General features: G+C 28.2%; 1 protein-coding gene across 2 annotated transcripts in view; it reads left to right on the top strand.

Moving 5' to 3' along the window:
- LOC148299929 (sodium-coupled monocarboxylate transporter 1-like) overlaps positions 1 to 26,914 on the top strand; it is a 299,651-nt gene that overhangs the window by 58,039 nt on the left and 214,698 nt on the right. The gene's annotated exons all lie outside the window — the stretch shown is intronic.

Raw genomic sequence — 26,914 nt, forward strand, 5'->3', positions numbered from 1 at the left:
AAAATTGTATACATTTATTTAAATGGCGATTTTAAACATATTTAAAAAAAATGCAGAGACCCACCTATCCACCATATGTGTCTTGTCAGTGGAGTTCTTATTGAATACATTTTTTATTGTTTTTAACCATTTTAACCTAATATACACACAAAAAAGAGAGAAAAATTAAGAATATAAACATTTTACAATTTTCATAAAATTAACTCTTGATTCCTTTATTTTGCCTTTGTTCCATATTTTATTTTGACCTCTAACATCCGTCGGCAACAAATTAAAAATGTTCGGAACGATATATTGCAGTGTTCGACTCCCATATTTATTGTCAATTCTTGGGACTATCAAACCTTCGTTGTGTGTAAATCGTGTAACATGGTTGTGTTCGAAAACTACATTAAAAGCATTGTTAACTTTGTGGTATGGTAATATAACACGCTCTTTATCATTTCTTGTTGTACGATGAATGATAAGGAGAGTTAAAATGCATTGAACTGAAACACATAAATCGATGATTAAGGATTCTGCTGCGTTTAAAAAAAAACAGATTTGTTAAATATTACCTGTGACTTTGACCACAGTTGCTGTGACTCAGTCTGGTGAAAATAAAAAGAAAGAAAATAAAAAGTTTATTGGCTAGTATTACCTTCATCTTAAAATATATCCAAATAATTTTTTCTTGTTTTTTATTAATTTTTATTCACATAAATACATAAGGATATAATGGAAATGTGATATGACATGATGGAAATAACAATAAAATAAGTTTAATACATCTCACCAATAGATGTCTCTAGTGAAGTTCTAGTGATTCAAGAACAAGGTTTCTAAATTGGTTCATATATATATATATGTAGAACTTCCAAGAATTTGAGTAGTGTGGTAATGGGTAGAATTGGTGAATGTTACACGTGTGTAAGTAAAGTGATCACTTAAACCAGCCTATGACGGTTGTCAGCCCCGTAAATGCCCAGACTTCCATGTTCTTCTTCATCTTTGATGAGATGTCAAAAATAATATGAAAATAACTCCTGTAATTGGAGATAATCCAGATTTTGTGAACAAGTATTTGGACACACTCAAAATGTTATAAGTTAAATAACGTATTTATTCTCATATTTTTCAATTATAACGTGTTCTTCATAAGTATATTTAAACAGATAAAATTGAGAAAGGTGTGTTGAGATGGTTTTGGACACGTAGAACGAATGGGTGAAAAAAGGTCAATAAAACAAATATAAGAGCTGAATTCGTTTAGAAATGGATAGACGCAGAGAAAAACAAAAAAAAAACTTGGCATGATCAAGTACGTCAGATTCTCGGTCATGGATAGGTTAAGAAATGAAATTATTTGCAGATATTTATGAGAAGATGCACGAGGAATGCATCGAAACACGTGTCACTATATATTTTAAGAAAATAAAGTGGTATTGACTTAGTAAAACTCAAAATCAAAATATTTGCAACAACAGGTGTGGCGTTCTTTTTTACCTTCCATTTCAAGAGTAAAAGTTCACGTTTGGAAATAAACTTTGATGGGATATTCTTACAGACAAAATTAAGTAATAAAAATAAAAAAATAAAATTTTTACTGGACGCGATCTATTATATATATATAATTGAAAAAGAAAAACGCTTATTTCTTTTACCATTTGAGTTATATTTATTTTATTATAATGACTAGTTTTGACAGTTATGCTTTCATCTTCAGGTCTAAATATTAACTATATTCAGACCTGAAGATGGAAGCAAAGCTTTGGAAACTAGTCGATTTAATAAAATAACTCAAGTGGTAAAAACAATCGTTTTTTTACAATTTTTTTCATGTCTTACCACACAGTGAATGCCGAAACAATAAATTTAATATTGTATGTAAAAAAGAATTGAAAACGATTGTGTATACAAGTATTTCGAAGGGACTACATTTTCAGATATCCGACTCATATTATATGGAGTAGTGCTATTTCGATTCTAACGTTTCTCATTATCATTTTCCAGCGATTTCTCAAAGCCCTACGCAAAGGACATCGTATAAATCCTGATCCTTTTACTTTATTCATCAAAAGCGAGCCAACGTTAAACATTTAAGAAAACCCTTTTGTGACGCACAGAAATGGGACGTTTTGCCTGGGAATTAATGATGCATGGTACGGATAACAAACGGATTGTATATATACACTCAGATACCATCGTATTTACGGCATTGTTCTAGAATGCTCTTTAAAACGAAGAGCGAAATTTAATGAATAAATAGGAATGTACAATTTGTCTATCTAATACCGTAAACCTAATCTCACCCCGAGTATACGAAACAAGGCTTAAAAACCATACAAAGGCTCATTAATATAACTGAGACAAACAATTGGGATTCAACAAAAAATGTCTCTTTGCCTCTTAATGTAAACTTAAACCTGACTAAGACAAAACTGTTGCTAACCTATAAACAAAGAACCGTTTTGTCGTAAAAAAATACCTTGGTCACAAAGGTTTACAGAGTGAAAACTGTGTTTTAAGGTTAACTGAAACCTACGATTCCTCAAACTAATTGATATTCATTAATGTGTGGGTGTGTGGGTTTGTGTGAATGTGCTTTTTTGTGAGTTTCAAGTGCGAGAAATTGAGAAAGAAAGACAAGGTATTTTTACATTGACAAACTGTATACATAAGCGCTATTTAAGTGCCCTTGAGGTAGTATTTTACGAAAATCTTTGTATTTAGATAGGTAACAATTGTTTATTTATAAAAGTGTTTTTCTTTCGTTTTTTAAAAACACTTTTTGTTGTGTATCGTTATTATCTAGACCAGAGGTTCCCAAACTCTTTTATCTCATAGACCCCTTGCCTTACCTGATATTGATTTTCATCAAATTCATTAACTTCAAATATATTTTTGACAGCCGGTATATGTAGTGTTACTCACTTTGAACCACACATGTTAGGTTTTATACATTTATATTTTAAATTCAAATTAAAACATAGACCCCTTGCAAGTTGTCATAGACCCCTGGGAGTCGATATAGACCACTTTGGGAATCACTGATCTAGACTCTAGACGATTTGAAGAAAGGCATTTTATTGTCATTCAAAATGTTTGAAAATAATACTGAGTACGTGTTTATTATATATTTTTCTTACTTTTCCGATATGTCTTATATCATATCTGTATTTTAAAGGTATTGAACGATCAAACCAAAACTCTATCGAGTAAATTTAGTTTTCTGCCCTTTTGGGTACGAATAAGATCGAAATAATTAAAAAATTATAGTAAATCAGACCGACATAATATTTTTTACCACCAATACCAAAATTCTGAGGAGCTCCAAAAACCTTTAAATGATATATTTATATATATATATATATATTTTGATATCTCAACCTAAATGAAGCAGAACACGAAAGTTTGGTCATTTACAAGGCTTACAACCATTTAAAAATGTAAAAAATAAATCCTGTTTGGAGATAATCCAGTATGTGAAGAAGTACTTGGACCCACTCAAAACGTTGTAAATATATCGAATTATAAATAAACATATGTATAAATATCTCGTCCGCCTCCGTAGTGTAATGATCAGCATGCTCGGCTACCGTTCTGGATGTCCCGGGTTCAATTCCCAAGGGGGGTAAAATAAATATGAGTGATTTTTTTACCGTAATGTTTATTCAATATCACCATGGACTGGTACCTGAAGCGGAGGACTGATCACCTTTCCTTCGTGTGTAAACGATCAAGATAACACTGCGTTTATATGACGCAGTGCCCTATGCACCATTGGGGTGCGGATAAGGGTTTTGTTTTGTCTTGTGTATGTATATATATATATATATAAATATATATATATATATATATATATATATATATATATATATATATATATATATATATATATATATATATATATATATATATATATATATATATATATATATATATATATATATATATATATATATATATATATATATATATATATATATATATATATATATATATATATATATATATATATATATATATATATATATATATATATATATATATATATATATATATATATATATATATATATATATATATATATATATATATATATATATATATATATATATATATATAGATATAGATATATAATATGTGTGTACACATATTTAATATATATACAGGAAATTTGTAAACACTATTTGATTTTATGTACTTTTACCATAGCAATTAATCTTATGCCTCAAGATATGAAATAAGCCGGTTATTTCTTTGCCAAATCTATTTTTCTCCTATCAAACCCGGAACATAGCGTGATGATATCTTTGTTTTTCGGACACAAAAGGTTTCATTGTTTTGGCATGTATTGTATCCACAGCGTTGCACTTTCTACGTCATAAATTCATCCCCCCCAAGCCGAGATAAATTCAAAGCTTCTCTCCTTACACCACTTGTAATATTTCTCCACGTATTCTAGCCGAGTTCACCTCTCCTTGTCGCTTTAAGCTTTTAAGGTTGTTTGAAAACCGCCCGTTACAAGGACGAAGCGGTGACTCTTAAGAAAACTAGCATCATAACGGAGTAACTGAAAGGTTTTTATATTTTACGACCGTACTATCAAGTTTCAGCGCCTTTGCTCGTGTTAAGATTAACGACTTTGCATGTAATCCAATGATTCAATTTTTCATCGTTTTTTATTGCTTAAAAATCGTTTTCATTTTTATATCGTTTATTGATTTTGGCTCAGCTTTGAGGAATAACATAAAAATTCAGATAATAAAACAAAACACTGTATAATATTACTTTTGAATTTATATATTGAAAAAATAAGCAGAGGACCTAGAAAAACTTGGCACAATCAGGTATGTCAAATACTTGAAAGCGGTCGGGTCAGGAGTCGTAATAATCATCGGGTATGTCCGCCTCCGTAGTGTAATGGTCAGCACGCTCGGCTACCATTCTGGAGGTCCCGAGTTCAATTCCCAAGGGGGATAAAATAAATATAAGTAATTTTTTCACTGTCCTATTTATTCAATATTACCCTGGACTGGTACCTGAAGCGGAGGGCTGATCACCTTTCCTTCATGTGTAAACGATCAAGATAACACTGCGTTTATATGATGCAGTGCCCTATGCACCATTGGGGTGCGGATAAGGGTTTATTATTAAGTTGTATTTTTATTGTTAAAACACATAAAAATCAACATTTTGAAAATCGCAAAGTTAGTGCTTCAAATATAAATTAAACATATTTAGAACTTTAATTCTAGTGTTTTTAGTGTGGTTGTAAATCATGGGTAGAATTGGTGAATATTACTCGTGTGTAAAGTGATTACTTAAACCAGCCTATGACGGTCGAAATTCCTTATATGCCCAGAATTCTATGTTTTTCTTAATCTTTGTTGAGATGTCAAAAATAATATGAATAATAGTAGTTTAAATGTTTTTTTATATTTTCCAAAATAAAATAGTTTTAAGTTTTCTTCGTCTTCGTAACATAACTATTGCCCAGTGCTTATTATAACATACATTGTTTTTCTACGAGACGCAAGTTTACCTTTCCCATTTAATATTTTGCACTATAAACTCAACTTTCAAATCTTCACAGGAAAATCAGAGTTTGTAAAATTTCTCGCATAACTCTCACAACTTGCATTTTCCTTCCACAATGCGCAGCCCTTCGTGCACTAACAACCCTGCGGGGTTCCTTCAACCGGGGGATGAATAGAGCCTATATAAAGCCTTGCTGGTCGTTTTGTTGTTACAAAGTTGTATCATAACATCCCCATCTTATCTTTTACGTTATTAAACTAAGGTGTAATTTACGGGGTGCATTTATCTAATTACAAGGGGGATTAATAGCGAGTAATGATGATTGTTGTAAAACGCGATACATTTTGATAATTTTGGAAGAGGAAAATAAGTATAAGTTTATTTTTTTGCATTTACAAAATACATTGCTCAAAAAGGTTTTAGAATAAAAAGGCCATAAAATTGTTACATTATTTTAACATCTCTAGATATGTAGATGAATGAGAATAAAGAAATCTGGGTATTTACACATATTCTTCTTCTAGATGAAGAAGTTGAGATATCAAAAATATACAATACAAATATTCAAAAAGTTTTCATTAAAGGAAATTGCCGTTTTTTTATATTCAAAGCTTTAAGCTTTTATTGTCATCTAAATGAATTGAAATAAACCCAAAGTGTTATTACTGGGTGAGTGAGATAATTCTTTCATTTATTTGGGGCAAGAAAATTAGAGTTTGGTCTAGCGGTCGGGTGCAGAGTTAAATGAACCGCGATACTGATTCCTATCTCATTTGAATAAGATTAAACAAGGAATAAAATCTCATTTCTGTCATCCAGTACTAAAAGTAAACGGTAACCCAAATAATCAAATTGTCTCGACACCATTTAAAAATTGCAAAGTTACGGTTTTTGAAAGAGATGATCTGGGTTATCGAAAGTAGGAAATGGGGATATGACTTTAAATAGAGTCTTTTTATGATAAATTTTAGTTTTACTTAGTAAACACCACTATTTCTTAAAACCGCAATACGGTGTAAAAAAATGATGCTGAATACATCGATTTTTCTAACCCTCATCCGCACTCGACGGTGCATAGGGCACTGCATCATATAAACGCAGTGTTATCTTAATCGTTAACATATGAAGGAAAGGTGATCAGCCTTCCGCTTCAAGTACCAGTCCAGGGTAATAGTGAATAAATATTAGAGTGAAAAATCACGTATATTTATTTAACCCCCCCTCCACTGGAAATTGAACCCGCGACCTCCAGAACGGTAGCCGAGCATGCTGACCATCACACTACGGAGTCGTACATTAAAATACGTTTCACAACATATTTTCAGAAATAGTGGTATTTACTACAATGGATATACTTTACCACAAAGTGACTTACATTGTAAATAATATTATATTAATTTCATTTTAACGAATAGTTTAGGAAGCTATGCTACTAGTCTAATAATAGTCTAATAATAGTTCTTAGTCTAATAACAAGGTCTAATAATAGTTCAGACAACATATTTTTAAATGCCAAGACTCTCCAAGGATAAGAATTATAAAAAAAAGTAGATTTTTCAGAAAAATATTATCAACAATACAATTGCCAATAACAACAGTTTTGTCATTGAGTTTGTTGTAAAACATGATTTAATTAAAAATAAAACACTTGTTTTATACCGCTCGAGTATTTATTATATTATAACGACTAATTTCGGTGCAAATGCTTTTATCTACGAGTTTAAATTTCATACTCAAGAGCTAAAAAAACAACTGTTTTATTTAAAATTTACAAAGTATACAGGAATCTCAAAAGACCAAATAACACATGTGTGAATTCAGACAACATATTTTTTAATGCCGGGACTTGTTGTCGCCTCTCTAAGGATGCGAATTACTAGAAGAGTTAAAAGCACAAACAGTGTTTTACTGTATAAAGTGTACAGGAATAAAGTATCTTACTCCGGATTCTGATCCCCTGGGTCTTGAGAATTCTTTCAGAATATATTTCGAATGGATTTTGGAGCAGGTATTTTCTATTTATTTCACCGTTGCGCTAAGCTTTTTTGATTCCCGTAATGAGTTTACATTCGCAGCTTTTATACTTATCTCGTAATGGGCTAAGAATAAATTAAATATGTATCAAATTAACTTAAAATAAATGGAAGTACGGATATAAGTATGTCAAGGACGAAATATGAAACGTAAAGGCTTACATCAAGAATGCCTGAGATCACCTTGTACGAGTATACAAAGATAACGTTATCAGTGATATTAAAAAAAAAATATTCATATCTATAAATATATATATATATATATATATATATATATATATATATATATATATATATATATATATATATATATATATATATATATATATATATTTATATATATAAATATATATATATATATATATATATATATATATATATATATATATATATATATATATATATATATATATATATATATATATATAGATATATAAATATACATATATATCTATATATATATATATATATATATATATATGTATATATATATAAATGTATGTTTTGTTTTAATATCACGTTATCAGTGATATTAAAAAAAATATTCATATCTATAAATATATATATATTTATATTTATATATATATATATATATATAATATATATATATATATATATATATATATATATATATATATATATATATATATAAATATATATATATATATATATATATATATATATATATATATATATATATATATATATATATATATATATATATATATATAAATATATATATATATATATATATATATATATATATATATATATATATATATATATATATATATATATATATATATATATATATATATATATATATATATATATATATATATATATATATATATATATATATATATATATATATATATATATATATATATATATATATATATATATATATATATATATATATATATATATATATATATATATATATATATATATATATATATATATATATATATATATATATATATATATTATATATATATATATATATATGTATATATATATCTTTATATATATATGTATATATTTATATATATATATATATATATATATATATATATATATATATATATATATATATATATATATATATATATATATATATATATATATATTTATATATATTTATATATATATAAATATATATATATATATATATATATATATATATATATATATATATATATATATATATATATATATATATATATATATACATATATATAAATATATATATATATATACAATATATATATGTATATATATATATATATATATATATATATATATATATATATATATATATATATATATATATATATATATATATATATATATATATATATATATATATATATATATATATATATATATATATATATATATATTATATATGAATAATTGAAAACATTAGGAGGAGTTCTTTACGGTGGTATGGACATGTGGAGCGAATGGATAGCGAGAGAATGACTAAAAAAATAAATGTGGCGAATTTGAGAGGGAAAGCAGAACGAGGACGACTGAAAAAGACTTGGCAAGACCAGATCAATCAGAAACTTAAATCTGGCGGTTTCTGCGTAATCTGAGGGCATGTGTGACTAGATGTATGGATGTGAAGGAGGCGAGGAGTGTATGTCAGGACAGAAGAGTGTGGCGTTCTATCCTTCCTGCCTACCCCTGCGGAGAAACGGCGTGATGGTAGTAATAATAGTAATAATAATAATAGTAGGATAATTGAATCTCCCCCCGAAATAACTTTAACTGGCGTAACTCCCAAACCTGCAAATATCGCTCAACTTACATGGGGATTATTTGATAGTCCCTAAGGCATCCTGTATATTAAACTCGTAAGTGCTACTATTATTACTTTGACTAACTGATGAATTGACAAGAACCATGATATTTTAAAATTAGATTCTTTTTATTTTTTCTTACAAATTATTATAATATTGAAGCATTGAATTCAACATAAAATGCCTACTTAAGTAACAATAGTTTATGAATTAAAATGCGACTATAAAAATTCAAACATTAAAATGACTTCCTGAAAATTTATAACGAGAATCAGGAAACGTGAATAATATTTTTATAGAGTTTGCTAAATATTCATCACATAATAATCACACGTACAAACAATAATAACGTAGAAATCATCGAAATTATTTGTTGGAAAAGTCAAAACCTTTTTTTTTGTTAAATAATATAAAATTTTTAAAATATTGACAAGTATTAATCCACTATAAACAAGATAAGAATAAAGCCTTCTCTTGTTATTTTATAAAAGCGGTATTACGCAAAGTGATCAATGAATGATAAGGAGAGTGTTTTATTACCATACCACCAATGTATCAATGCTTTTAATAATTAAATATTACAACATTTTGAGTGTGTCCAAATAGGATTCGGACCTCACATACTAATATAAGAGTTTCTGCTTAGTAAAAAGTTTCTTTGCATCTCACCAATAGATGTCTCTAGTGAAGTTCTAGTGATTTAAGAACAAGGTTTCTAAATTGGTTCATATATACGGAACACCTAGGAATTTGAGTAGTGTGGTTGTCAATAATGGGTAGAATTGGTGAATGTAACACGTGTGTAAAGTGATCACTTAAACCAGCTCATGACGGTCGTCAGCCCCGTAAATGCCCAGACTTCCATATTCTTCTTCATCTTTCATAAGATGTCAAAAAATAATAAACAAAATATTCATATATTTTTTTTATGTATATAGTACATAGTTACTAATAATTCCTGAAAATCCCAAAGACACAACTGTAAAATACAGACTTTACTTACAATATATAAAAATGGTACGAAATTCATTGAAACACGTGTCACAAAAGATTTTTATAAATGGTTATATTTACCAAGTAAAATTAAAACCAGAGAGATGTTACCTCAAAGTGCCGAATAAATTAAAAGAATTCTATAATTTAAATTTGAAGCACATACGTTGTGATTATCCATTTTATAAATAAAATATAACTTTTATTTATTGTTTTGGCATTAACTTTGTGGTAAGACATGTTACAATGATTAAAGAAAACACTTCATTTTTTACCACTTGAGTTTTATTATAGACTACATGTTTCAGAAGATAAACTTCCATCATTCAGGTCTGTATAATAACAGACTGTTATTATACAGACCTGAATGATGGAAGTTTAACTTCTGAAACATGTAGTCTATAATAAAACTAAAGTGGTAAAAAACGAAGTTTTTTCTTAAATCATTGTAAAATATAACTTTGTTTTAAAATCACTATAAATATTTTATTATAACTTAATTTTAATGTCTACCGGTTTCGAAGCTAACCGCTTCTGTATCAAGACTGATTAATACATAACTTTAAGTATTAATCAGTCTTGATAAAGTTGCAGTTAGCTTCAAAACTGGTAGACATTATAATATAGTTAAAATAAAATATTTATAGTTATTTTAAAAGAAAGTCATATTTAATTTATATAATAGAATTATATTTAGTTTTTCGATATTTTTTGGTATTCAATTTATTTTTAAAAAGCAGAGCAGAGTGCTTTCGGGACGAACTCAACAAGTAACAATAAACACCCCGAAGAATTCGATCCGCGAAATGAACTGCTGTTATTTCACGATCACCCCACCCCCGATCCATGACAAGGGTCGATTTCAGGATTCCACCCTGACACACGAACATGACTATTCTTTTTTCTCTGCTTAATATTCCCGGGACGACGAGGGCTGGATGCGAGGGTCAACATTGACAATTTGTAAGTACCCGTGATGGGATCGGTGACCCGAAAAGGGTAATTGCGTTTTAATAGATTGTAATTGAAATATTCACACTTTTCAGATTTTTACCTTTAAGATTTTTTTTTCATAAATTTTAATAAAAGCTCTATATAACATTGAAAGCACGGCATGGTAGAATATAATTTATACCAATTTAAGGAGAAGTACATATTCTGAAGCACTTTATATTTTATAAATAATTATTATTTTTTGACATCTCATCAAAGATGAAGAAGAATATGGAAGTCTGGGCATTTACGGGTCTGACGACCGTCATAGGCTAGTTTAAGTGTAACATTCACCAATTCTACCCATTATTGACAACCACACTACTCAAATTCTTGGAAGTTCTATATATATATGAACCAATTTAGAAAACCTTGTTATTGAATCACTAGAACTTCTTAGAGACATCTATTGGTGAGATGTAAAGAAGCTTTTTATCAAGCAGAAACTGTTATATTAGTGTCCTAATGTAACATTTAGGATTTTTATGGAGCGTGTGGAAGTTTTTGGTGAGAGTATTTTAATGTTTTTAATGTTTTTGATTTATAATAAACCCTGATGATGACCATGTATTGTTGAAACCGGTACGTTGAATAAAAAAGTGGTGAAAACAAAGTTAATTAATTTTATAAAGATATTTTAAAATGTACCACAAGGTATCTGCGGAAAACATTCAAGAAATGTAATTGAAATATTCACACTTTTCAGATTTTTACCTTTTAAGTTTTTATTTTCATAAATTTCAATAAAAGCTCTATTTAAAATCGAAGCCCGGCCTAGCAGAGTATCATATTTTTAAGGATAAGTGTTCTACATTTATTTAATTATTATTTATTAAAACCCTTATGCACTCCCTATGGTGCATAGGGCACTCCATCATATAAACGCAGTGTTATCTTGATCATTTACACATGAAGGAAAGGTGATCAGCCCTCCGCTTCAGGTACCAGTCCAGGGTAATATTGAATAAATATTACAGTGAAAAAATTCACTCGTATTTATTTACCCCCCTTGGGAATCGAACCCGGGACCTCCGTAACGGTAGCCAAGCTTGCTGGCCATTACACTACGGAGGCGGACGTGTTCTACATTACTGCATAATATTTAAATAATTGATGCCAATACACACCTGTACCTGAGTAGAGAGATTAATCACATTTCCTTCACGATATGCGTTTTAATAGATTGTAATTGAAGTATTCACACTTTAAAGATTTTATTTTCATAAATTTAAATAAAAGCTCCATATAACATTGAAAGCACGGCATGGTAGAATATAATATTCACCAATTTAAAGAAAAAGTACATATTCTGAAGCACTTTATATTACATAAATAATTTATGCCAATATATACATGTGCATATAGTGGTCAGGTCAGTAGTCGTAATAATCGGTGAGTATTTTTGAGGAGATGCGTGAATATGAAAGAGGCGAAGAATTGCAAGAATTTGCAAAAACAGAGTAGTATTGCGTTATATTGTCTCTGCCTACCCTTGCAGGGAAGCGGTGTAATAGTTAATTAGTTTTTTTTTATTAACATAATATTTATGGACACATATTTACTACTCCTAGTGAGGATGGATCCGCCTCCGTATAATGGTTAGCGCGTTTATCTACTGAGCTGTAGGTCGATTTCCGGGTTCGATTCCCAGGGTTGGGGGGGCTATAATAAATTTTAGTAATTTTACACCCTAATGTTTATTTAATATTACCCTGGGTTGGTCCCTGAAGCGCAAGAGTGATCACCTTGCCTTCATGTAATGAACGATCAATATGACACTGCGTCGACAGATGTTGCATTGCCCTATGCACCACTGGGTGCGGATAAGGATTAAAAGAAGAAGAAGTGAAGATGGAAAGTATCTAATATGTGTGCTCTTAATTTTATTTAATTTTATTTAAATTCAATTTATTTTTCCTCTTTAACCGTTGTAAACAGAACTTTTTGTTTTATTTTACCAAATGCCAATTTATGCCACTGAAGTGAAATGATATGTTTAAGAGTACCCCCTTAAGTATGTAAGGCATTGGACATTGAAAACTCAATTAACATATTGCAATAATGAATCTTACTAAAAGAGCAAATGGAGGTTTTGGATTGGATCCGATGAGACGACCACATGTGGTATACATCCTATGGCAATGTGCCTCCCTTTGTCACACAAGGAGTCCTGCGAAATAAACTTAATTAAAACCGAGGACAATATTGCGCCCCCCACGTTGCAGCCTGGTTTATCAAAACCTTGGATTACTGAGTGAGATTCATCATAAGTTTACAACATAATATATCTATACAGGTGGCAGTGATATTAGAGTCTGGCTGACACCTAATTAGAAAAATATTAAATATTCAAATACTTCTGTAATATTTTTTTTAATAAATCGGAGTTGTATTGTGCTTATTCGTCTTTTTAAAGATGTATTCATTCACAACAATATTTATATTTTCATCAGTTGATTCGGCACTCACTTTGTAGTAATATCTATCCATTTTTAATAAAAGTTTTACTGTAAATTTACAAAGTAGTATAGTGGAGGTGAAAAAAAATAAAATAATAAAAAAAATATAAAAAAATTAAAGAAAGCTGTGAACATAATTTATTGATTTGACATAAACTTTGGAATTTTTTATAATTTAAGTATAACAATGAAACTCATGTAAAATACCAGTTTGGAGTTAATACATGTAAATACGACTAGTTTAAAAAAAACAACACATGTTTAAATATTATCAATAGGAAAAAATACAAACTATAAAGCTGTATTTATGAGGACCTCTTTATTTCTCAAAACAAGTCGTTTTTACATTAATAAACTCAAAAACGTGGTCTGATAGAAGTGTTTTATTTCACATACAAATTCGTCAACGTGTGTACCGTATACGGCAGTCCATTATATTATTAATACTCTCCTTATAATTCATCGTTCACTTTGTATTGTTTTTTTTTCATGAATGATAAAAAGAGTGTTACATTACCATACCACAAAATCAACAATGCTTTTAAAATAATAACACATTATATTATTGTTTTAAATTCATGACGCCGTGAGCAGAAATGAAAGTTAAGTAAAATGTTTAATATTTGCGTGTATTCATTTAACGTGTATCATGAAAACGACCATTATAAATACGATAAGAAGGCCGTTCTAGGATTCCTGAGAATATTGCATTTCAGTCTCATAAAAACCTCCCCTATTAACTTAACAATATCCAAGCTGATAGGATAGCTTACTTTGCAATTTTCGCCATGTTTCCGGATGAATATTACATGTCCTTACCACATACGAAGGAATAAACCTGGCCTTCCAAAGATGAAACCCTCTTATGTAGTAGAACCTTAATCGAATATTAGAAAATTTCCTGCCAAAGTTATATTGATTTTACGCCTATGGGCAAACAACCACCTGAGGTCTGACGCTAAGTTTTAACATGTATGCATAGAGCTTTCGGATCTGAAACACTTTAGGATTTTTCAGGGTGTCCTGAAATATTTTACAAATTAATTAATTGATTCAACATATTGTACATTATGAATTGCTCCTTATAATCGTTTATTTTAAACTGGAAAAAACGATTTTCATTAATTGATTCGGCAGTCACATTGTGGTAAAATCTATCCATTTTAAATATCAGTTATACTTGGTAAATAACAAATTTTCTTCAAATCTATTGTGACCAATGTTTTGACGCATTCCGCATCATCATGCGGTGTTTAAATTATGCAAAATACATAGAAATATGCGTAACAATGGATTTTGAGAAAAGGTGGTATTTACCAAGTAAAACTAAAGTGATAATGAAAAAAACGTTTTTTATCTCACCAGTTGATGTCTTTAGTAAAGTTCTAGTGATTCAAGAGGAATGTTTCAAATTGGGTTCATATATATAGAACTTTGAGTAGTGTGGTTGTCAACAATGGGTAGAATCGGTGAATGTTACACATTAGTAAAGTTATCACTTAAACTAGCCTATAATTCCCAGACTTCCATATTCTTCTTCATATTTGGACACTCTCAAAATGTTGTAAAAAAACGACATTGAAGATTTTACCAAATGTAATTATTATTGGTCAATTTCTCCAAATTAAGTTTCACATTACTGCTTACTTATGGCGTATAGAATTACGTAGTATTGCCTCATTAAAAAGTTCTTTATTTTATCTTATAACTGCACATGATTTGATGATTTGTGGCAAATTTCATAAACTTTATGAAATTAATAAAATACCAATTTTGTTTTAACCATTTTTAGTTCTGATACTATTATTCTAACCAATTCCATCAAATACCTTTTCTCTTATCAATGGAAATTTACCAAAACTTAAAAACGAGAAATATTCATTGTAATGCAAGCAGGTGGGATAATAAAACATTTACCAATTATTTTTATATATTGCCAGTCTTTTCGCGAGTATTCGAGTCTACTGAGAAAAATTGTTCAAATATTGTATAGATCTATCTTTCTATATAGTAATGGTTAACGTATTTTACTACCTTTCATCTGGTCTCGGGTTCAGATTTATGACTTTCATATCAAAATATTGCACAGTAAACAATAAAACTGATCATCTTTCCATATTTTCAAATCAAGGCGTAAATAAATTATGAAGGAATACCTAAAATCTTAGCCTTGTATTTATGTGTATTTATAGAGATATTTTGGTTACTAAAAGCAATATGTACTAGATACACAACACCGGGAAGGGAAGGTTAAGCATTTTCTTTTAAAATTAGAATTTAAATAATATATCGGTGAATCTGAAACCTTTGGTTGACAACTCTTTATGGCGCGCACTTGTATGAAAAAGTGAAAAAACTAAATAGCTGTTTTATTGTATAAAATACATTTCCAACAAAAAATATCAATACAAAACATTAACCTTTTATAACTGTCGTTAACAATATATTCAAGGGTTAAGACCAATATCAATTTTTTTTGGAACATCCTCTGTATTTGAAAAAAGAGGCTTTTTTAACGGTAAAGCAGTTTGATTGATGTATTCTGACTCTCCAGACATCTTTAAACTTAAATGCAAAATGGGTCTTTTGATCGTAAATCATTATTTATTTTAAATACATGTACATATGATGCATAGATCTTGAATGTGTACCAACTTTTTTTTATTTTTAAATAAAGAATTTTATTCAAAGTGTAATCCATCATCTCAGCTTTGTAACAAAAGTAATTCATTTTTAATCTACCCGTAAAATAATATCGTAATTAAAGAACTGAACGACGAGAAGTCCGCACAATATGATGAAGTCAGATGTCAAATATGACTATATGTCAAATATATACTTTTTTTAATAGTTGATTTTTATGCAGAAAAAAGTAAAATAAAAGGAAATAAAAATAAAAGTAAAATTGTTTCAACAAATTTTCATTTAGATTTGGATAGATGTTAATTTCGTTAATCTACTCGATCACCTATGGTTGAGAGACCATAGTTAAAATAAAAAAAATAAAAAAATATAAAAAAATAAAAAAAATAAAATATATTTATATATGTATATATATATATATATATATATATATATATATATATATATATATATATATATATATATATATATATATATATATATATATATATATATATATATATATATATATATATATATATATATATATATATATATATATATATATATATATATATATATATATATATATATATATATATATATATATATATATATATATATATATATTGTCTGCCTCCGTAATGTAATGGTCAGCACGCTCGGCTACCGTTCTGGAGGTCCTGGTTTCGATTCCCAGGGGGGGTCAAATGCATATAAGTGACTATTTTCACTCTAATATTTATTCAATATGCGGAGGGCTGATCACCTTTCCTTTGTGTGTTAACGATTACGATAGCACTGTGTTTGTATAATGCAGTGCTCTATGCACCATTGGGTGTGGATAAGGGTTTGAAAATTGAATATGAGGGCCGACCCAAAACTAACGTAAAAATCGGGAGACTAAAAACGTCAAAAAAACTTCCAAACATTACCGTTTTTAACCAATTTTTTTTTATTTTTCGGCTCATAACATGGTGTGTAAATTTTCAAAAAAAAATCATATAATTAAGTGTGTAAAATTTACTTTTTATTGTTACTTTTGGGTCAGCCCTCGTATATATAACATATATAAAATAAATTGAATACGGTTATCTCTTGTAGGAGATTTCACCAAGATTCCTACTATTTGATATTTATTGACTTAAACTATTTACAACATTTTGAGTGTGTCCAAATACTTGTTCACAAAATCTGGATTATCTCCAATTACAGGAGTTATTTTCATATTATTTTTGACATCTCATCAAAGATGAAGAAGAATATTATTAATACTATTTCCATATTCTTCTTCATCTTTGATGAGATGTCAAAAATAATATGACTTAAACTATGGTTTTTCAACCATTAAAATCAAGTAGACCCAGACATATTCTTATTTATATATGTTTTGATAATCTTTTATATTATTCAGGTTAAACACAACAATATTTATTAGCTAATGTGATTCGACTATTATTGATAATGCAAAAAGGTCAGAATGAAGGATTTATTATTTTGATTTCTTTGGCAAAGTTTCTAGGTGGTTTTCATTCATGGAGATGTCTCAGATCTTTGAACTCATTGACCATGCATGCTCTTGCAGATATCCAATAAGGCTTCTGTCTTAAGCCTTAGAGGGGGATAAATGCTTTGCAGGAACTACCCTGTTGACTTTGCCAACACAAATACAAGTTCTGAATGCGCTACGGACGCGCTAGAGGTCTCTCTATATAAACACCGTCGGGAACAATCAATGTATCCCACAAAGCAATTTGATTAAGATTTCACCAAGTATTGTTCTCAGCTTTGAGAAGTTGAACGTTTGTTTGACCTGGGATTCGCGCCAAGAGGGTAATAAGGGGTTTTAAAATAATATTTTATTGAAAATCCAACTATAATTTTTATATAATATACGCAATTATTCTTATTCGTCTTCTATAGCCTTCTGTACTCCATCTATTCCGTATCCTTCCATTTTTTTGATCAATTGCTGCTTGCAACCAGTTTGTATCTCGAACAGCGTTTATATCATCGGACCATTTTTTTTGAGGTCTTCCGACGCATCTTTTATTCTCCTAAGGTCTTCATCCCTACATTTTAGAGATCCGTCTTATGGGGTAATTAAAGCAGCGTATAACATAAAATACTTTTAAAAAACATGTGTTATTTTGGATAAACTATGAGTTTAATAAAATTTTGTATATTTACGATAGCAACATATTTCACAATAATGTATGCAACCTCAAGTATCCTTTACGTATTGTTATCTCTATTTTCCCTTTTTAATTAAAAAATCATTTTGTAAAAGGCCTTTTTTTTCTTTTTAATAATGAAGTAGTACAGATTTTTTTTTCATAGGTTTTCTAATTGAAACTGAAAATCAGCATGTCCAAATTAAATAATTACGATATGAACCCCATGGTAATCTTCATATGAAATCAAGTGCCAATACAGAAAAAAAGTTAACCTTGTCGTACATATATTTCTTTAATGTATTAAAAAAATCTCTCATGTAGATATTTTTAGAAATTTGGCATACAAGCAAAATACAATTGATTACATATATTTTTTTGGAATTTATTGCTTAGAAAAATCGGAAGGGTTTCATATGAAGCTTATTTGTATTTAAGGGAGTATAATATTGGATTGTAACATTTTATGAAAATGTTAATAAATTGTATTGAATTACGTATGTGGGTAAAAAATAATACATTTCTTTATTACAATAAGACAAAACAGTGCAAAAAAATAGTAAAATTAATATTTACTCAACAAATGATGGAAATGTTTTAAATTCAAAATATACAAATATTTTATGTGAGAAAAGAAATCGTCAAATCACTTTAGGCACAAAAGTTCTTTGTTATATAGTTTGCAAACATTTTTTTTTAATACAGTCGTTTTTTTATATCTATTTTGAGTGATCAAGAAAATTTTAAATCCCTATTAAAAACAGGCCACAAGGCCTATGCTAAGAAAAAGAAGAAGAAGATTATTTTTAAATTTACACATTTGAAATTTGAACGCCGCTGTATTTTTAGTTGAAAATAAAATATGTTTAGAGATGAAGAAAAATATTTCAATTTCTAAAGTAAATTGCTGAAAAAAAGAGAGACCCTTTCAGGATAAGATCGCATTACGCATATTGAGAAGCATGCATCCCTTTTCCCAGTGGCTTACTTCTTCAAAATATTGAAATATGATCTGTAATCGCTCCTTCCCTCCTTTGAAATACAAAACTTCCCAAAGCCTTTCAAGTCCGCGTTCTGGTCGTCGAGAGATAGTCCGCAGGCAGCAAAGCTCCTTATTCTTGCTGAAAACTCTTACACAGGTTGTTTGAAGGCTTTTCGGGACTTGAAATGAGGATAAGAGAAGTCTCGAAAGTTTTCGTTTGAACTTTGAGTGTGTAGAATCAGATATGGGATTGTCTAATACAATTGAATGAGGTTTTTTGGCAGTTTTACAAGTATTATGCAGGTTGTGTTTTGGTGTTAACACTCCCTTTATAAAATAAAATAAAAATCATTATTAAAAGTACTTACACTATATATATATATATATATATATATATATATATATATATATATATATATATATATATATATATATATATATATATATATTTATATATATATACATATATATATATATATATATTTATATATATACATATATATATATATATATATATATATATATATATATATATATATATATATATATATATATATATATATATATATATATATATATATATATATATATATATATATATATATATATATATATATATATATATATATATATTTATATATATATATATATTTATATATATATATATATATATATATATATATATATATATATATATATATATATATATATATATATATATATATATATACATATATATATATATATATATATATATATATATATATATATATATATATATATATATATATAAATATATATATATATATATATATATATATAATATATACATACATGTATAAATACATGTTTTTAATATTTTTAAATAACGTTCCTTAAAACAAAAACAAACAAACAAAAAATATTTAATAAAACAACACCTTTACAGTTTTGTTTTACTTTTCTTTTAATAGATTAGTGATTGACTTTCGTCGTTACCAACCTTATCAGACTGGAATTACTACTGAGTCACAGGGACTCCACATTAAACTATAAAGCTGTTGTTTTATTACATAAAATTATAAATTAATAAAAAACAAAATATCTTGTCACTCCAAAATATTTATAATTTTTACTTATTTTCAAAAGAATCATGATTTTTACAAAATCAATTTGTCATAACAAAAAAAGGATTTTATAGAAATAAAATAAATCTTTCCGGTACCAATCATTCAAAAAATACATCTGAAGGGGGTACCAAAGACCCCAGTTTATATTTGTATGAAAATCGTAGTACGCAGCTAGCAGCAAGTACCAACTCGTCCCCGACTGAGTCATAATCCCAAGGCGCCGTCAGGCAGCGATTGCATGCGGCCACCCGATAAGCGAGAGGACCGAAATCAGATCAAACCAAAGCCAAATAGTTTAGCTGTCTTGCTCCTTCGTTATAGTTGTACTACATTTATCGTGAAATAAATAACATGTCTCTAGCAGACTAAAAAATACCATGTTGACATATAAGTTCGTAGGTTTAGCGGTACCGACTGAAAAATTCAACGATTTAAAATTATTAAAAAAATAATGGCATTTGCTTAAATCACAAAATATATCAGGAAAATAGGTCTAATAATAAATACTAAAGTAATCGAATTAAAATTCATATACGGTAGATTTCTATTCACCTGTTAAATTAGGCTGGGTTAAAAAAAAAAACATGTTTGTGACATAAAATTAATCATATTTATTACCTACATCAAAACATTTGTACCATACATACATTCAACAGTTAGTAATTTAAGAAATGATAAATGTATTTAACATGAAAGAAAAATATATTATATTTTAATACATAAAAGCATACGAACTCCTTATATCAAGAGGCTTATCTGTAGGTTAAAACGAAAAAAAAGGTAATGAAATTATGAAAATATATTTGAATGTCTTTCGCTACCGGAGGGAATTCAACATGTAACGTCGACCCCAGTTTCGTATGTACAGGGTGGCGCAATGGGTATTTCCAGTTTTAAGGGTGTTATTACTACTATGCTTATGAAAAGATCTAGTAAAATAATATGGGTGAGACTCTCACGTGTTTTAAGTGACATTTTTAAGGTTTTTAAACGGTTGATTAACATATCCTTGTACTTGGATCAACAGGTTTTACAATGTTTTTTTTTTAACAATATTCGATCACATATGAAACTCACTGTTTAAAGCAGATTGATGAAGAAGTTTTTATTACATTTTTATAACTCTCAACGAAGATGAAAAATAATGTAGAATTCTGGGTATTTCAAGGCTTTACGACATGTCATAGGCTGGTTAAGTGATCACTTTACACACGTGTAACATTCACTATTTTACCCTTGATTGACCATGTTAATTAAAAAGCTCCTTGATAACTCTTGACACAGTACATTTGAGTTCACAACAGCCATCTATGTTGGATTGAAAATGTTTTGATTTGGCAGAGATGATTAAATGTCCTCCTGTTATTCAACGATTACTTTGAAAATTTTGCACAACATTACATTTAAATACGCGCTGGATGTTAAAAGTTTTTTTTCTCTCTCCCTCTCTTCTGCTACTGCAATGGCAGCGCCATCTGTTGAACGTATCAGCAACATATACGACACTAAACATCGTTCGTAGTAAACAGCGTTTTTTGTAACAGGTACGGTCACTCAGCATGTTTTAATGTAGGTATTCAATTTCATTGTTGCTTCATAGATTTTTAATATTTTATTTTATTTACAAGGATTGCGAAATTGAACGCATAAAAATGTGTGTTTTCTATTTTCTATATTTTTCATGTAACCTGACTGAGTCACAGCAAAGCGTAGCAAAGTTCAACTAGTTCTTAATTATTTGTTTGCGCAAAATCTTACAATTTTGGATTAAATTTGTGGGATTAAATCTTACAATTGTGGAAAACTTTGTGGCTATTTTAAAATGTTTACAGTAAAATTACTGCCCTTACCTCGTGAAAATTTGAGCTTACACTGCAAAAACAAATAAAATTTAATCTTGGTAATTGAATCACTGTGCGAAATTGTGTATTTATTTAACATTTTATTACATGGTTAAGAATTTAGAAACTGGAGCTAAGTGAAGACGCTTACAATTTGTTAAGAGAAATCTTGAAGGTTAAAACGTTTCTAATTTGAACACAAATATCTGAAAATTTATGAAAATTTTCAGAGTGTTTCACAGTTGTCCTAAATTGGGGTTTATCTCACCCTTAACCTTAATGATAAAACAAATATATTTATTTGAAAAATCTCATTAAACATATATTTTTTATTTAAATTTTACTTGGTAAATACCAAGAGCTCTTATTCTATTATAACACGTGTTTTGATGCATTCATTTTCGTTTCCATTCGTTTTCAAATTTCTTTAATCTCTTTTGTATAGAGTTTTCTCTTCAAGGTTTAAACAGGATTTCGTGACATCGACTATTGTAGTGTAACTTTGAATCTAAGTATTAACTTTTATAATATGTATTGTACAACCCTCTCCTTATGACTGAAAATCCTTACTACTTCTCCTTTACATAAATACATACTCGCAACGATGTAAGGACTTACATAATAGATCCTCTTACTTTGAAATTTACCAACGTATTGTGCTTTGCAATATAGAAAAGAAAGGAAATAGAGAGAACACATAATAAAAATGTTTCATATATGAATATAATAAGAATCTATTAAATATTAATAGAATTTCTCTAATATGTCTGTACATAAGTGGAACCTTGAAATCCATCAAAAGTATGGTATCGTTCCTTTATAAAAATCTTAATGTGTGTTTCATCAAAAACTTTAAAAAAATCTATGGTTATTTACCGATTGCCTTGAAATTTAGATACAACGTTGCATATAAACACACCCAGTTTTAATCTTTAAAAATAAAAATGTAAATTAGAGTTTGTTCAAAATCTCAGAACTTCTCTATTTATTCAGCAATTTTATGAATTTTGTTAAAACGTTGCATTTGAATATGCACAGTTTCAATAAATACCGGTGATACGGAAAAAATATTTTTAAAACTGCTATTTTAAAAGCAAAAGCAGTGCCATCTGCTGAACGTAACACGTTATACTAAACATTGCTCATAGCGAACAGCGTGCCTCTTGACAGCTGCTTAAAAAATCCACATGCATTGTGAACTTTTACATTACTTACTTACATACTTAAAATGTGTGATTTCTCTTTTCTTTCTTTCCCATTTAACCAGAATGATCCACAGCAACGCGATGCCAGGTTCAGCTTGTGTTAAATAAATTAAAATAAATCAATGTGTCCGGTTGTGGTCCCGTGGTTAGTGTCGCGGACTCTTAAATCAGAGTTTCTCGGTTCAAACCCACTCTACCATAATTTGATACCTATTTCTAATAATGAGCCGCTTAGGCTCACAGAAATTGTTTGAAAATTTGTGTAAATAATAAAAACACAAGTATTTCTCTTTTTAAAAGAAAATCACGTCGACAAAATGAATTCTTTAAATCATTGATAAAAAATTAATAATAATAATTTCCAGTCACCCAGTTAAAGGATGTTTCTGCCAGTGGTAAGTCTTATTTTAATATGAAAACACTTAAACAAGAATAAATATTAAATATTAAAAAAAGATAAAATTAATCATAGTTAAAATGCGTTTAGTATTATCATTTTACAGATTATGACTGCAATTCTAGAATAAGGTTCAGAAATGGTGAATACTTGGGTGGGGAGTTGAATTCCTGGCTGTATTAGGCTATTTAGGAAGTTCTCCTTGTTGTGAGAGGACACTGGAAAAATAATTATACTGCGACAGGATTGGAACCCGCGTCTTCTAATATCCGGTTAGGTGGTTTAACCTTCAGGCTTCGCTGAATTCATTTCGCCATATTTAAAATCATCGCTAAAACTTTTCTAAAACGTAATAAAAAGATGAATTTATACTAAAAAGTTACTTTTTCTTTTTAGAATAACTTTTACTCAAGGTTATTATCAACCAATTTAGATGGCAACTAATAAGATAAAATAATCTCAGCTTTCAGAAAAATGTTTAAAAAATACATTAGAAACATTTGAAGTTAATTATTTGTATGAAAGGAGTTTTTTTTTAGAGAAAGGACATTTTCCTGGGTTTATTTATTCAAATTTTATTCCAATCTCGAAATCCGAACATCTGTTACATTTACTTGAAGTTGGAATTAAATAAGTTTTTGGAAATCCTTCTCTGGATTTCCAAAAATTATTTTGGTAATATGTCAAAAAAATTATCACTGATAATCGAAAATTTTTGTTCTTTCTTGAACAGTCTTATGATTTATTAAAAAAAAAGTAGTCACAAAAATGAGTTTTGAAATCCTATTAAGTTGTGAACTAATCTCCTCGCCATCATCCACATCAAAAAGTTCATAGGGCACAGCATCAAATAAATCTAATTTTAAATTGATCGTTAATTATACGAAGGCAATGTGATTAGTTACAGTCTTAAGATTCATGTACTAGTTAGTCTAGGGTAATATTAAATAAATACTGGAGGGATGATTTAAAAAATATAACACTTGTATGATTCCATTTATTGAGTTTTATTTCATAACACACGATTTGTTTAAAAAACTACAGTTGTTTTCATCGACAGATGATTACAATAACTAACTAGATTTTTTTCAGGTATATATATATATAGGTGGGTGGGGTGATAAATAAAGGAGGGGGGGTAAGGGGTAGGGCTTTTTGTAATGGGGTCAAAAATAATACTTGTGTCGTATTAGGAAAACCATATTTTATTTTGATGTTTTATCAACGACAGCAAAAAAATGCGTATTTCTCAATTTTCTGAATTGTTCATGAGTTGACTTTTGTGAGAAAAATAATAGTTTTTTTTTCGAAAATGTTTTTAAAGTTATTTTTTACAACATATTTTTTGACCGCGACAGGTTAAACGCTATAACATCACACATACAATACTAAACTGATGTTTTTTTGCATTTTCAATGTTATTGATTGTATTGTATTTCATGTTTTTTTTATATTCTCATTTTACTACACAAGTTTTGTGAAATAACATATTAAAAATGAGTGCTCTCTGTTTTCTTTTTTGTCATTTAAGCAGTCTGGGCCACAGTAACACGTAGCCGGATGACCGGACCCTCATATAAATGTCAATTCTGTGCGACCCCTACATTGGTGATACTTATATCCTTAATAATAAAATAATTAATTATAAAGGGTTAAAACATCGCATAATTACAATTTTGGGTGTTTCAATCTGTAGTCGAAATAAAAGAGGTGTCATTTGTAATTAAATTTATTTTACATCTTAGTCTACAATAAAATTATCATCTTATTTCACCATTAATTTAGAAGAGTCATATTTTTCTCTGTAAGAAGCTTTCGTTTAGAATTTTGTGCTTTCCTTTGGATTTATTTACAAAAAATATACAATTTTATATCAAAGAGATAATAATTACGAAGAAAATCAGAAAAGCGAGCCTTAATTTAAAAAAATATCTTTCCTTTTTTCTTCTATTTTTGCCTAACGATTTTTTTTTTATAATTATTGATACATGCTTTATCAAATACATAATATATTAAAAAGTTCGCAAAAAATAAATATGAACAACATCTTTTACAATTCTCACTAGTATGACATATTTGTTTCATCGTCCCATAAATGACCTCAGTTTTTTTTAAATTAATGTTCATATCAAATTACAGAAAGAGTAAAATTTAGTTTGGCTTTCAGATGTAACATTTGAAAGCTTTATTCATTTTTTACTAATTTCAAAATTGGAACAGTTGCAGTGATTATTTGAAAATAAAATGAGGTATGAAATTGTTATATATAAAAACGTATGCATGTTAACGTTGATATATCTTAGTTATAGACATCTTTTTATTTTAAGTTAACCGTTATTTCTTTAATTATTTTTATAATTTTTTCTTACATTTTTTACTGTATTTTACATATCGTTTAGGTCGTATGATCCTTAGAGGCTTGCAAACTTCACCTCTAAGTTCGGAAAAAAGGTGAATAAATAACATTTTGTTATTTTCTGTTTATATATACTACTCTGAATTTTGGTACAGAATAGATTAACAAAAAATCACAAAGGTTTTAAATTATTTGACCATGTAAAAAAATTATACGTCTCGCCCACAATAAAATTTATGTTTCTTTTTAAATGAAATAATTCATGAGACGATTTAATTTTACTAATAATTTTGATATTTACAATAATTACATTTTTATTTAATACTAATAAACAAATTAAGATATGCACGATAAAATTTATTTTATTTTTTTTACATTTAACATAAAATTTTATCAATTTTTAAATTCATCTCTTA

The sequence above is a fragment of the Brachycentrus maculatus genome, unplaced genomic scaffold (genome assembly GCF_059751285.1).
Source record: "Brachycentrus maculatus isolate JH-2025_06_01 unplaced genomic scaffold, ASM5975128v1 h1tg000880l, whole genome shotgun sequence".
Taxonomy (NCBI): Eukaryota; Metazoa; Arthropoda; class Insecta; order Trichoptera; family Brachycentridae; genus Brachycentrus; species Brachycentrus maculatus.